The sequence below is a fragment of the Pholcus phalangioides genome, unplaced genomic scaffold, assembly GCF_987345545.1.
Source record: "Pholcus phalangioides strain wild (caught in Gottingen) unplaced genomic scaffold, Ppha-v1.0 ptg000020l_1, whole genome shotgun sequence".
In the NCBI taxonomy this organism is placed as follows: Eukaryota; Metazoa; Arthropoda; class Arachnida; order Araneae; family Pholcidae; genus Pholcus; species Pholcus phalangioides.
In genome coordinates this window covers 14,057,117-14,068,811 of record NW_028301613.1, presented here as the reverse complement: position 1 = coordinate 14,068,811, position 11,695 = coordinate 14,057,117, and positions in this window count along the sequence as shown.

Sequence of the window (11,695 nt, the reverse complement as noted above, 5' to 3'; positions counted from 1 at the left end):
TATATTTTATCAATTTTAAAGATACTTATTCCGATGAATTTCCTTTCATCAAACGTTCCAGAAGAGGGTCGATTTTTCTTTTTTGTACAAGTTGTGTTACGGACATAAACATCGGGTATGGAAAGAAAAAAAAACATCAAGCAAGTGTCACAAAAAGTCAGTGTTCTTCAAAAATTGACGGTGTGTTCCTTCATCTTCCGATGATTTTGGGGTCATTCCCGCAGAATGTTTGTTCACAGCGTTTCTGATTGAACACAATATTTATTTTTACATCATTGAAGTTTTGGCCTCCAATTTCACTTGTTTATTGCGTAGGAATTTTATTCCCAAGGGTTTAACTTCCATGTGTGTAAAATCCCTATTTTAATTTGACTTCAGTTTTTGAGTAGGGATTTTATTCCCTACGCTTTAACTTTTATGTTTGGAAAATCCCTATTTTATTTGGAAAAATCCCTATTGTATTTATTAGGGAGTGGTTTTAGCATAAAATACGGGTTTGCGCGAAATCTCCCGAATTTTCATTTTCAAAAGTTGGCAGCTATGATATATATAGGGCATTTTAACATCAAAATTTAGTATACAAACCAATAGCGACCGAAGTCAAACGTCGAATAAATGTGAAAGTTGTATAAATGAGGCTCTAATGTCTATCATACCTCCCATAAATCGACACTTCCCGTCAAGGCCGCAACTATGGGGGAGCAGGCGGGTCTGCTGTCCCGGGCGCTGGGCCAGAAGGGGCGTAAATTTCACACTTTTACCTCTCTTTCAACATTAAAAGGAGGAGCCAAAATGCTTGCTTGTCCCTGCTGCCGTTCTGCTTCCCGTTAGCGGACAAAAGTTTTGGTCCCATGGGTGACCATTGAGAGGCTCTACTGTATCTGCATCGGCTTCATTCGCTGCTGAAGACATCCGACTCCATTCCATTCGAAGCTGAATATATCTGCCTCGACTTTATTAGCCGCTGAAGATGTTTGTCTTCGCTCAGGCGGGGATCGAGGAGGCGATGGGAACAACCACCCCTACCAAGAGCCAAATAAAATGTGAATATTTGTCTGTCCCATAGCATATCAATATGGGACGGTGAAACAAACTTACACAATTCGCTCCTCCCGTCACATCGTCCTGGGTACGCATCTGTCTTGAGTGTTATATTTTATGGTACAACAGAAACGGCGACATGACCGCAACAGAAATTGCTACCGCAGTGAGTCCCCCATCGAGGGGTTAGCGCACCAACCTCTCGACGAGTATAAAAAAAACAAGCCTGCCGTTCGGAATCGGCAATAAATTGTAGGTCCCGTAGACCGGGACCTACAATTTAATATTATGCTGTTAAGGATCGCTATTATGTCTAATTAGCCCTCGTGTGCAGAAAATGACCGTGGTGCGACAGAAATGATCAAATATTTTATGGTCTTGCGTCTCTCTTTCTTTCCTGAGTAGCATGACAAAATAAAACTATGATCCACCTTTTATCCTCGGTTCAATCGGTCATTTCGATTGCCCGTAAAAAGACAAAGAGGTAGTTTTTCCCATTAGTTTCATCTATCTATTTTGGATAATAAGTATCACTGAATACGAGAAACAATTATTTCCCATCTTCCCGTTCTTTGATGGTGTCATTTGATAATTTTTCACGCATTCATTCTTTTACACCAGCGTTTTTTAACCTTTTTTGCCTGTGGCCCCCTTTGAAACATATTTATTTTTTCTCGTGGCTCCCCTGTCTTACCCAGAGTCTTCGACCCTCATCTAGAAGCGAGATCCTTTATCCGTATTGAGAATTGATATTTCTTCAGTGAATTTATACTGAACGAAAATTTTGCAAATAAGATTAGCCTCCAGACCCACTGGCCTAGAATTTATTGAGCTCCCTGCTAATCTGACTTCTATTCAGGACTGTCTGAACATCATGGGGGCCCCCCCTAGGCAAAGTGATGCTATGGTAGTCCTATACTTAGTCGGAAATAAACAGCCTACATATTTCCTACTTATTTACAAAATTTATTGTACTATACGAAATATCATAAGGTGGGGGTCACTCCTGGGCATGACCCTTCACAAGTGTGGGGAACGTACTGCAAAATGTAGGTGGTGAGGCCCGGACGGGTCCATGCCCTAAGACAGCCCTGGTTTTGTGGGTGAAGTTTTGTGGATACTGTAAGTGTATATAGTCACTAAATATAAAAGCTTTATTTCTTCACACCTTAATTTTTCTTCTCAGCTCTCTGCAGCCCTCCAAACCACCTGTCATGCCCCCCCCCCCTTGAAGTATCCCAGTGCCACCGGTGAGAACCATTGCTTTACACGACGATTGACCAGAACTGGCCAGTTTATTGAAAGAATTTCAATTGTTTTGTTCCATTAACCCATTTGCACCCATCAAAACAGGTGCGTGCCGGGTATTTCTTTCTGAAGTGAGAGAATGAGATAGCGAGATATATATATATATTATGCTCGTGAGGAAGCTTTATCGATTCTGAAAACTGATAAGAATCATTGTAGTACCGACACAAAAAACTACATGAAAATAGTAAAATATCCTTCGTCAAGTCGACATTGTATATATGGAGGTAGAAAAGCAAAACTAATTTTTTGTCTCAATTTGTTTTGAACTAGGAAGCCATTATGAAGTATAGGCGGTACCAATTGCTAGAAGCAATGGCACCCCTCCAGTTACAGACTGGCCATGAACTGAAAGCTACGCCGCTGATTGAACTCTTAATGCAGCTTTGCTTGTCGGATTTATGGTTTGGTCGCCTGTGGCGTAAATTTAGCCGCCTTTTCTTGTCTAATTTTGTTGATTTCACATTCTTCAAATTCGCCACATTAGGCTGCAGCCCGCTAATCCATTCCCCCCCCCCCCGCTCCTAGTAAATATGTCTCAGTCTCTAAATCACTCTTTTGGTCACTCAAATGTTTGCAGACCTGTTTGGTCATTTATTTGGTCACTTACTGCCTTGGCTCTTTGTTTTGAAGGGCACTCTTTTTATCATTCACTTGCTTGCACCCTGTTTTGGTCGCTCGCACGCTTGTACACCCTAAATCAGTGCTTCTCAACCGACGGACCGTGATCCGGTACCGGCCACTGTCATCAGTCAAACCGGGCCGTGTGTAATTTATCATTTTATTTTTTCCATTAGTCGTGTTTATTTCCGGGCCTTCCACTCAAAAAAAAAAAATAAATAAAAAGAATCAACCGGGTGAGATTCTAAAGGTTGAAAACCACTGCTCTAAATCGTTCTTTCGGTTGCTCAGCAACATCGTTCCTCACTCTTTAGGTTCCCCCTTTTGGTAACGCACTGACCAGCTCCCTCGCTTTTTCAATCACTCCCATGCTCAGACACTCTGTCTAGGTAAGCGGTTCTCAACCGGGACTCCGTGTGCACTTCACAGGGACCCCGCGGCCAATTGAGAAAATTAAAATAAATCAGAAAATTTTTGATAAAGCTAAAAAAACATGCCTGTTTGGCTCCGCGATCAAAAAAGGTTGAGAACCGCTGCTCTAGATCACTCCCCCTTTGGTTACTCACATGCTCACAAACTCTAGGTCTTTCTTTTTTGGTTACTCACTGATCTGTTTGCTCACTAAGGTCACTCTGATGGTCACTCACATGCTCGCAAACTCAATAGGTCACTCTTTTTGTCACTCACTGACCAAGTCCCACAGCAGATACGTATTAATTTTATACGGCCCCCCTATCAAGGGCGTAGCCAGGGGGGGGGGGACTTGGGGGTCTGGTCCCCCCCCCCGAAATGTGAGAAAATGACCGAAAAAAGGGAAAAAGATGGCCAAATCCATTGTTCTGTCACTTTGGTCCCCCCCCCCCGAAATGAAAGTGGTCCCCTCCCCGAACGAAATTTCTGGCTACGCCCCTGCCCCCTATAAATAAACCTTTCTGCACTATCGAAGAAGTTTAGTTGTTTGTAGAAAATCTGAATTCACAGAACCAGGGCCGCAACTAGGGGGGAGCAGGTGGGTCTTGTGCCTCGGGCGCTGGACCAGAGGGAGCACAAATTTCATTCTGAAACCTGTCCTTGAACATTACAAGGGGGCGTCAAAATGCGCACTTGCCGCGGGTGACCAATCTCATTTAGTTGCGGCCCTGCACAGAACGTTTCGATGTTTTGATGTGAAATGTTGTACGCAGGACACTGGCATACGAAGGGGGGGGGGGGTTAACCCCTCCTCCTTTTCTGAGGCGTTTTTGTATTGTGTAGAAATTAACCCACTCTCCTCGGAAGAAAAAAAAAAGGTTGATGAATGCACCCCTCCTTGACAAAAATTCTGTATACGCCTTTGACTTAAAACGAGTTCTTCACCTGAACTTTTCTGAAACGATAATGATTCAATGAGATTTTTTTTTAATTTTTCGAGATCCAGGTCTCTCATAACTAAGGTTAACGTTTCCTGGGTTTTTCTCCCAATCCCGAAAAATATGGAATCAAAGTGATCCGATCCCACAAATTTTCCTGGACTTCAATCTCATAAACATATGGGCAATTTGAACAAAAGTAGTAAATGAGAATAAGTAATCAAAATAATAATACTCATAAAAAATTAATTATTATTAATTTATTTTAAAATTGCACATTGGTTTGTGGAAATGAGTCCTTACCGGTTGTACTTGTATTACGCTTGCTTTTCGTTCGTGATTCGCAGCTTTAGTTTTTGGTTGATGAAAATGATCGCATTTGCTGGCCACGTAAATTAGGCCGGGAATCGGGGTTCATCGTTTGGGGGGGGGGGGAATCAATGAAACAATATGTAAAGTCCCAACTCGGGGCACCATTGTAATTTTTTTGTGCTGTATGCCATCTATTGTTCCTCCTTTTCCTTTGTACATATTTTTCTTACTAAATAATTATTTCCCCTTGAAGGGAATTGTGCGTGTGTAATTTGTGTTTCACCCTTGTATTTCTTGGAAATAGCTAGTTCCTATGAGTGTGGAAAAAAATGAACTCTAAACAGACAAGTACAAAACCCTTTTCCCGCCATTTTTAGAATGAATAAGCAATTGTAGTTCTCAATTAACAAAACTGGGCATCTCGTGAACGATGCCGAAGTATGCAGCATTCTATCGAAGCCATTATATTCTTTTTACGGAAGCCATTTTATTGTATTTATGGCTTGGGAATGTCTATAACCTGTCGTCTGCGGTACTTGAACATAAGCAGGGCGGTCTTGTTGAAAGGACACAATAAAATACGCACTCTTTCCTCGAGTATAATTTTCTGCTCTTGTGGAGTAGCCCCAAAGGGACACCTGAATGAGAAGGGGAGTTACAGCTTGTCAATTATGACACAAAGGGTTTTGGGGGAAGGAAATAGTTTTCGCGCCCAGAATTGACATGGAAAATTTTGACGTCTTAAGACGGTCCTGCCCAGAAATGACATGGAACATTTGAGCGTCTAAAAGCGCTCCTACCGAAAAGACGGTTAAACTCCTATTTATGCCTCCTACCGAAAAGACGGTTAAACTCCTATTTATGCCATTAGAAAATAACGGGGGAATTGTGTGCGTTTTCACCGAGTCACGTGATCTCCCGATGAATGATAGTTGGCGACACCGTTTTCAGCATCACTGCCAAGGCGGAGACCGCTGACGTCATATTCCCTCCAGTGATATAAGCTGGATGATAGAAATTACGGTGTTGCTCGTCACGTGGCAAAACAACAATGTACACAAAAAAAAAGAGATACCATTTGTTGGTTATCATTTGCTGGTTTACTGTTGAATACCTACTGTTGTGAAGAGTATAAAAGAATGCTGTCCTAGGTGTTTCCCCAGGAGACTTTCGGAGGTACACCACTCTAACAACATGTGTTCCAAGACCAACGCGCTGGTTCGGGGGAAAACGGCCCGATAATTCAAATTGATGGAAATGTGAAAGTCCGTCGACACGTACAAATGAGTCGATTCGAATAAAGGACGTCCTAAACACGTTAAACTCTAGATACTAAATTCATTCAATTTATATCACCCACTCATCCATACGTAGGCTATATATATATAATACAGTACATGTAATTGAGAGTTGTGTGTGTGTATGCGGTCAAAGCTGAGAGTTTGGCTTTGTCAAGTGCCTATCCTATCACTGGCGAAAGGGTGTGTTGTGGTGAAAGCCCGACCTTCTAATCATTCGGCAATGTTAGAACGGACATTCTGACTTAGTGACCTCATTCTTGGCCTTGGCCAAAACGTACGCGCGCATACTAAACAAGAGTCGTCACGTCGGACCTATAGCGTTTCGACTCTAACAAAGCGAGCCCCATAATGTTAAACTATGTAAATAAATGACACCGTGGATCGAGTTAAGAGCAAATATCTGTATGTGTGTAATTTAATGGGCGCATATATATGTGCGTATCTAAGGTGCGACCAACGCTTGGAGCCTCGAGGCATTTTGCTGTGGCCAGTCTGTTTTTTGGCAAGAGTCCGGGTACTGGTGGACCGGGTTATCTGGCTTGGAGCTTTGAGGTGGCCAGTCACGCGGTGACCTGAGTGGGCTCACGGTAATGGTTCCGGAATACGCGCAAATATATTAAAAAAAGTGGGATAACTGTCGGCACTTTGTTGGATTGTGTAAGTACGTCATATTGTTGATGAATCTCCCAATCATTTTTACGAGTGGAAAGCCCAGAGTACGTTTGCCTTGTCCGACTGGCTGAGTTTACGCTTAATCTTCGGAACGTTGCGTTGCGGAGAAATGGCCGAAGTCCGTTAATTAGACGCTAATTAATGGTAAGATCTCGCTAGATGGCGTCGCTTGCGTCCAGCCCCGACCGGTCCCCAAATCGTTTATGTTATGCATAACATCGGGTGAGCGGAAGCTCGGGCTCGTAATGGAGGTGGTTTCGAGATTCTGTTTTTTTCCAGAATTCGTCGCAAAATCATTGCTCCTGCCCAAAGTCTGCTGCTTACTTATATGTCAATTACCATCCAATGCTGGAACAATTCAAAATCTGTTATGGGGGGAAATTTCGATTGATCAAAAGAAAGTCGGCATATACAAGATACAAAAATATGGCGATGTAGAAACTTTTCTTATCTTCCCTTTGTTTAAAATTAATACAATGCTCTGCATTCATTTGAAAGAAAGTTAGTTTCCAGTGCCATTTTAGCATATTATGTGTTTTAACATTGTTACAATAATGTTAAAAATATGTATGTAAGAGCATGCAAAAGAAAACAAAAGGGAAATTGCAAATTTCCCCAACACCTTATAAGATAAGAAATGTGGTGATACATCAAAAAATACAAACATGGAAGTGGATGTGTTTTCCAAACCAATCATTCACATATGGATATTATTTTAAAAAAAAGCTGACTTTCTAGGATTTTCTACGTTTCATATCATGTTGGTTGCGATTGATATCAAGTTTCCGAAGTCGAAACCGAAAGTCTTCAGCCAGGCATTATGTGAAAGCGTTCGATCATCGAAAGATCTACAGGCTGTGAAATACACAGCAAAGGGCGACCCAATAATCGAAACAACGAACATTAATACAGCGTGTGACCTTCTAGACTTGAAATCCATCATGGGTATTGCAGTTAATCCAAAATTCATGCTGGAGGAATTGTCATCAAGATTTCTCTTGCGTGACGTCGAAGTTGATGAAGATCTATATAGGAAATGTTGCTGACGAAATTGAGGAAAAAAACGATATGATGGTTCTATCAATACGTCGTTTCAAGTATAAAGGTAAGCCAACGAACACAATACTCATTCAGTCGTTGGGCCACTACCTCCGAGAAAAAATAATTTTATGGCTTGAACGCCACAACATAAAACTATTTATTGATAATCCTCGACAATGCGAAATATGCCATAAATATACCATCTTTAACGGGCATGAAATTAGTAACTAGACCAATGTTCCTTGAGGGAAGATTTCAAAGGGTCCGTGAGGTTGAAAGAGATAGCAACTAACTCATTGTTTTTCATTTTTCTCTCAATATTATTCTGTAAAGGAGTTCCTTTACAGGCTAATTGTTCACCAATAGCCGTCGAAATTCCCAGAATTTTTTCTGTTTCTGCTTTTTTTTAGCGGTTCTGTTTTAGAATTGGGGAAAATGATTGTGGCCGGTTTTATTAGCCGGAATAGTGGCGCCATCTATTAGGGAAATTGTGATAAGTGACGTCACTGAGGACGCGTCCTCCTGTCTGAGTCTTCGGATCAGATAACCCTACCGTAACGTATTCATGTTGTGGGAGTGTCGGTTCCTTCGTGTTCTTGCTGGTGCAGCCATCTGTCTTCGGTATTTTAAGTAAAGGTGGTTAAATACTTGAATTTTTATATTGTGTATCATGTTGTAAGTCTGAACCAACACCTTCTAGAGATAGAAGGCCTCCACACTCTGCTTGTGACGTCAGTAAGTAGTCCATTTTCCCTCAGAATATTCAGGGGAAAACAAATTCCCTGCTCGTGCCATAATCATTGTTGTGAGGGAAAGAAATTATCGGGCTCAGAATTGGCGATTTCTATGCCTCACATCCAATCACCACGCGGTATTTGTGAGCCAGTCAGGAAGATTCTTCAGGAAGAATACGCCAAAATAAGAAGAAACGAAATAGGATGCTGTAGTTTTCAAAATGTGGCAAACTTGCTAAGTAGTCTGAATGACATTTATAGCAAACAGTGCAGAGGTCTTCTATCTCTAGGAGAGGTGCTGTCTCAACCCCTTACTAAACGATGAAGCTCGATGGACCTCCCGTATGCGGAACACTTTTCCTACGTGCCCCCCGCATGCAGAGTCCTTTTACACGGGCCCCTTTCTAATAAATTTTTATGGATACCGTTTCTTTTCCCTCATTCTGTGGCATCTGATAAAACAAAAACAAAATCACAAAAAGAACGCATCTTTCTCGTGAGTTCAAGTGACTTTTTATGCCTTAGCCTCCCCTTAACGATCAGGGCCTAGATATCTCGGTCCAACGCAAATGAAAGAAATTCAATCCAGCTCCTTCTGTTTTCTTTACCCTCTTTTCTCATCACCGCTAAGCTTCTTTGTGACCTCATGATCCATTTTGGAGGAGTGAAATCTGATTAAAATGCAATTGTGTCACTTCCGAGCATTTAAACCATCGAGCTTATATTACTGGAAAGAGCATCCAGGCCTCTGCGACGGCAGCGACGTCAAATGCAAAGAAACCACATGACTAGAGTGAAAACAAAGTTCCCTCCTGGCAATTTGCCCGTAGAAATGTACGGTTCGGTCTCTAAATATTTGGTTTTAAAGATTAAAAAGGATAGAGAACTCATCTCTAAAGATACAGCCGGGTTTTCCTAGGAGCAGGTTTCCTCTGCCGCGCGCAACGTGATTCGCCCAGCGCGACACGCCGTCCACTCACCAGTAAGAAAAGCATCACGACTGTTTTCCTAGAGAGCGCAATACGCCTGACGACAGCGCTTTACGTCGGGGGTGATTGGCCGACTGCTTCTGGAGGAGTCAAATGCGTCGTGCGCCGCGGTTTTGCCGATATTCTCTTCACTCTTGTGTTTTCTTTTCCTTCAAATCGGAGCATGCAGACGACAGAGTAGCTGATGCCAAAGCCATATACCGTATATACTCGTGTATAAGCCGAGTTTTTTTGTGGAAAAATTCGTTCCTCAAGTTGGGGGGTCGGCTTATAGTCGGGTCAGTTTTTGATGAGAAAACATCGACCTCGCACAATCAGTAGTTATTTTTGTAGCAGTGTTCGAGAAACCGGCATTATTGGTATGGGATATGTTCAAACCCCCGAAAATGTCAAAGACGAGGCAAAGAAATCGAAAACATCATTGACTTTGATACCAGGTGGGCTAACGTTGATTGTACAGCCTTTAGATGTCAGCATCAACAAGCCTTTCAAAGACTGTTTGAGGAATGGATGAGTTCCGATGATAAAGAAACCACAAAAGGTGGGTGCCTTGAAGAAACCTGACATTGGCCTAGTGTGCCAATGGGTACATGAGGCGTGGAATTCTGTCTCCACCGAAATTATCATCCGATCCTTCAAAAAGTGTTGCATCAGCAATGCGATGGACGGAACTGAAGATGATAATCCTCTTTGAAAGTGACAATGGCGATGACAGCGTACCCATCATAGGGGCGATGCCGCACCCTCTATGATGATCTGATGGATTACGATGACCTTCGAGACTCAGAAGAAACGGTTTAAAAAGTTTGAATCGTTTTCTGCTGTAAATTTCCGTAAGCTATTCATTTTGCATGGAAATATAAGAATTTTTTCTTCTCTGAAATGCACGGATTTTTTGGGGTCGGCTTATACACGGGTTTTCAATTTATTGCGGTTTTGGTGGTCCTGAAGTAAGGGGGGTCGGCTTATACACGAGTATATACGGTTATATATACCGCATATTACTTTATATAGCCGCTCTGATCTGGTGCTCCTCGCTACGAAAACGCGTAGCGTAATTATGTAACACGTTTCTGTCGGCGCGAAATAGTCTAATTCGGTTCACGCTGTGCAACAAACCTATTCCAAGGAAAACCCGGCTTGAAGAAAAAAAGATTAAATTATTTATTTCATTAATACTGAAATCATTTCTTTCATTACTTCTGGCTTCGTTTCTTAACTGGAAGAGTAACTGCAAACATTTCCGGATATAAGAATCAAAATGGCTGAACAAAACATGCTTCTTATAAGCGGCGGCTACTGTATTCAGTTTCATTCACCCGTCTTTGGCGCTGTCTGGCAAAAGCACGTGGCATCATTTAGCGCCATAACAGCCTGAAAAAATGTCGGTATGATCGAGTTGCGCTGGATGTGTAAGTGTGTACCTAACACATGGGGGGAGTTACGGGGGGGGGGGGGTGCACCCCCCCGCGTCAACGGTGGAGTCGACTGAGCTAATGTTTTTTGTATATATGAATTGACATCGTCATCACCGTGCCCCCCCCCCCCCAGACTTCCAAGTCTATTTCCGCCTATGACCTAACAGCTTGAGCGTATATAGTGTCGTGTCCGATTTTTTCAGTGCTGCCATCAACATTTCAGAAGTGAGTGAAGTGTAATGATTGAAGCAGGAGCAAAGGGTACGATCGCATCGGGCCGTAAAATATTAAACCCCTTTTAGGCCTGTCGCTCTCTATGGCTAGACTTTTAAAAGGGGAGGGGGGAATTGGCTCGCCTTTGCGACAATACAATACTGACATAACATTTAAAGCACGTTCAACATTTTTTCCCCCACTTCAAATATGGAAGACAGATGGCAGCACCAGCAAGAACACGAAACAATCATAATTCTGGCACACAAATATGTTAGGGCCACACATACATTCTTAGGCATGAACCTCTGTAAAATATGCCTCTGCCCGTGACTGACACGATTGAGAACACAGCAAGGTCCACCTTGACCGTACTATGACCCAAGTGATGTCCTCAGTCCTTCTTACCTATCCTATCATGTACCAAATCTCATCATGAGCCCTCCCCCCAACCCACTAATGCACTCAAGTCCCATACGCTAAAGCGACTCTGCACACAGGACACATCAAAAGAGCAACAACCCCATCATCTTCCACGAACTGATATTATAATAAGACTTTATTCAGAAATGCGTTGATATTCCACGCAAAACTAAAGATACAAACCATATAATACTAAAATTAATCACAGTAAAAAAAATCATCACGAGGGAATTCAAAATAGATGCACGTCCAGTAAAAGTCCTTGCTCACGTA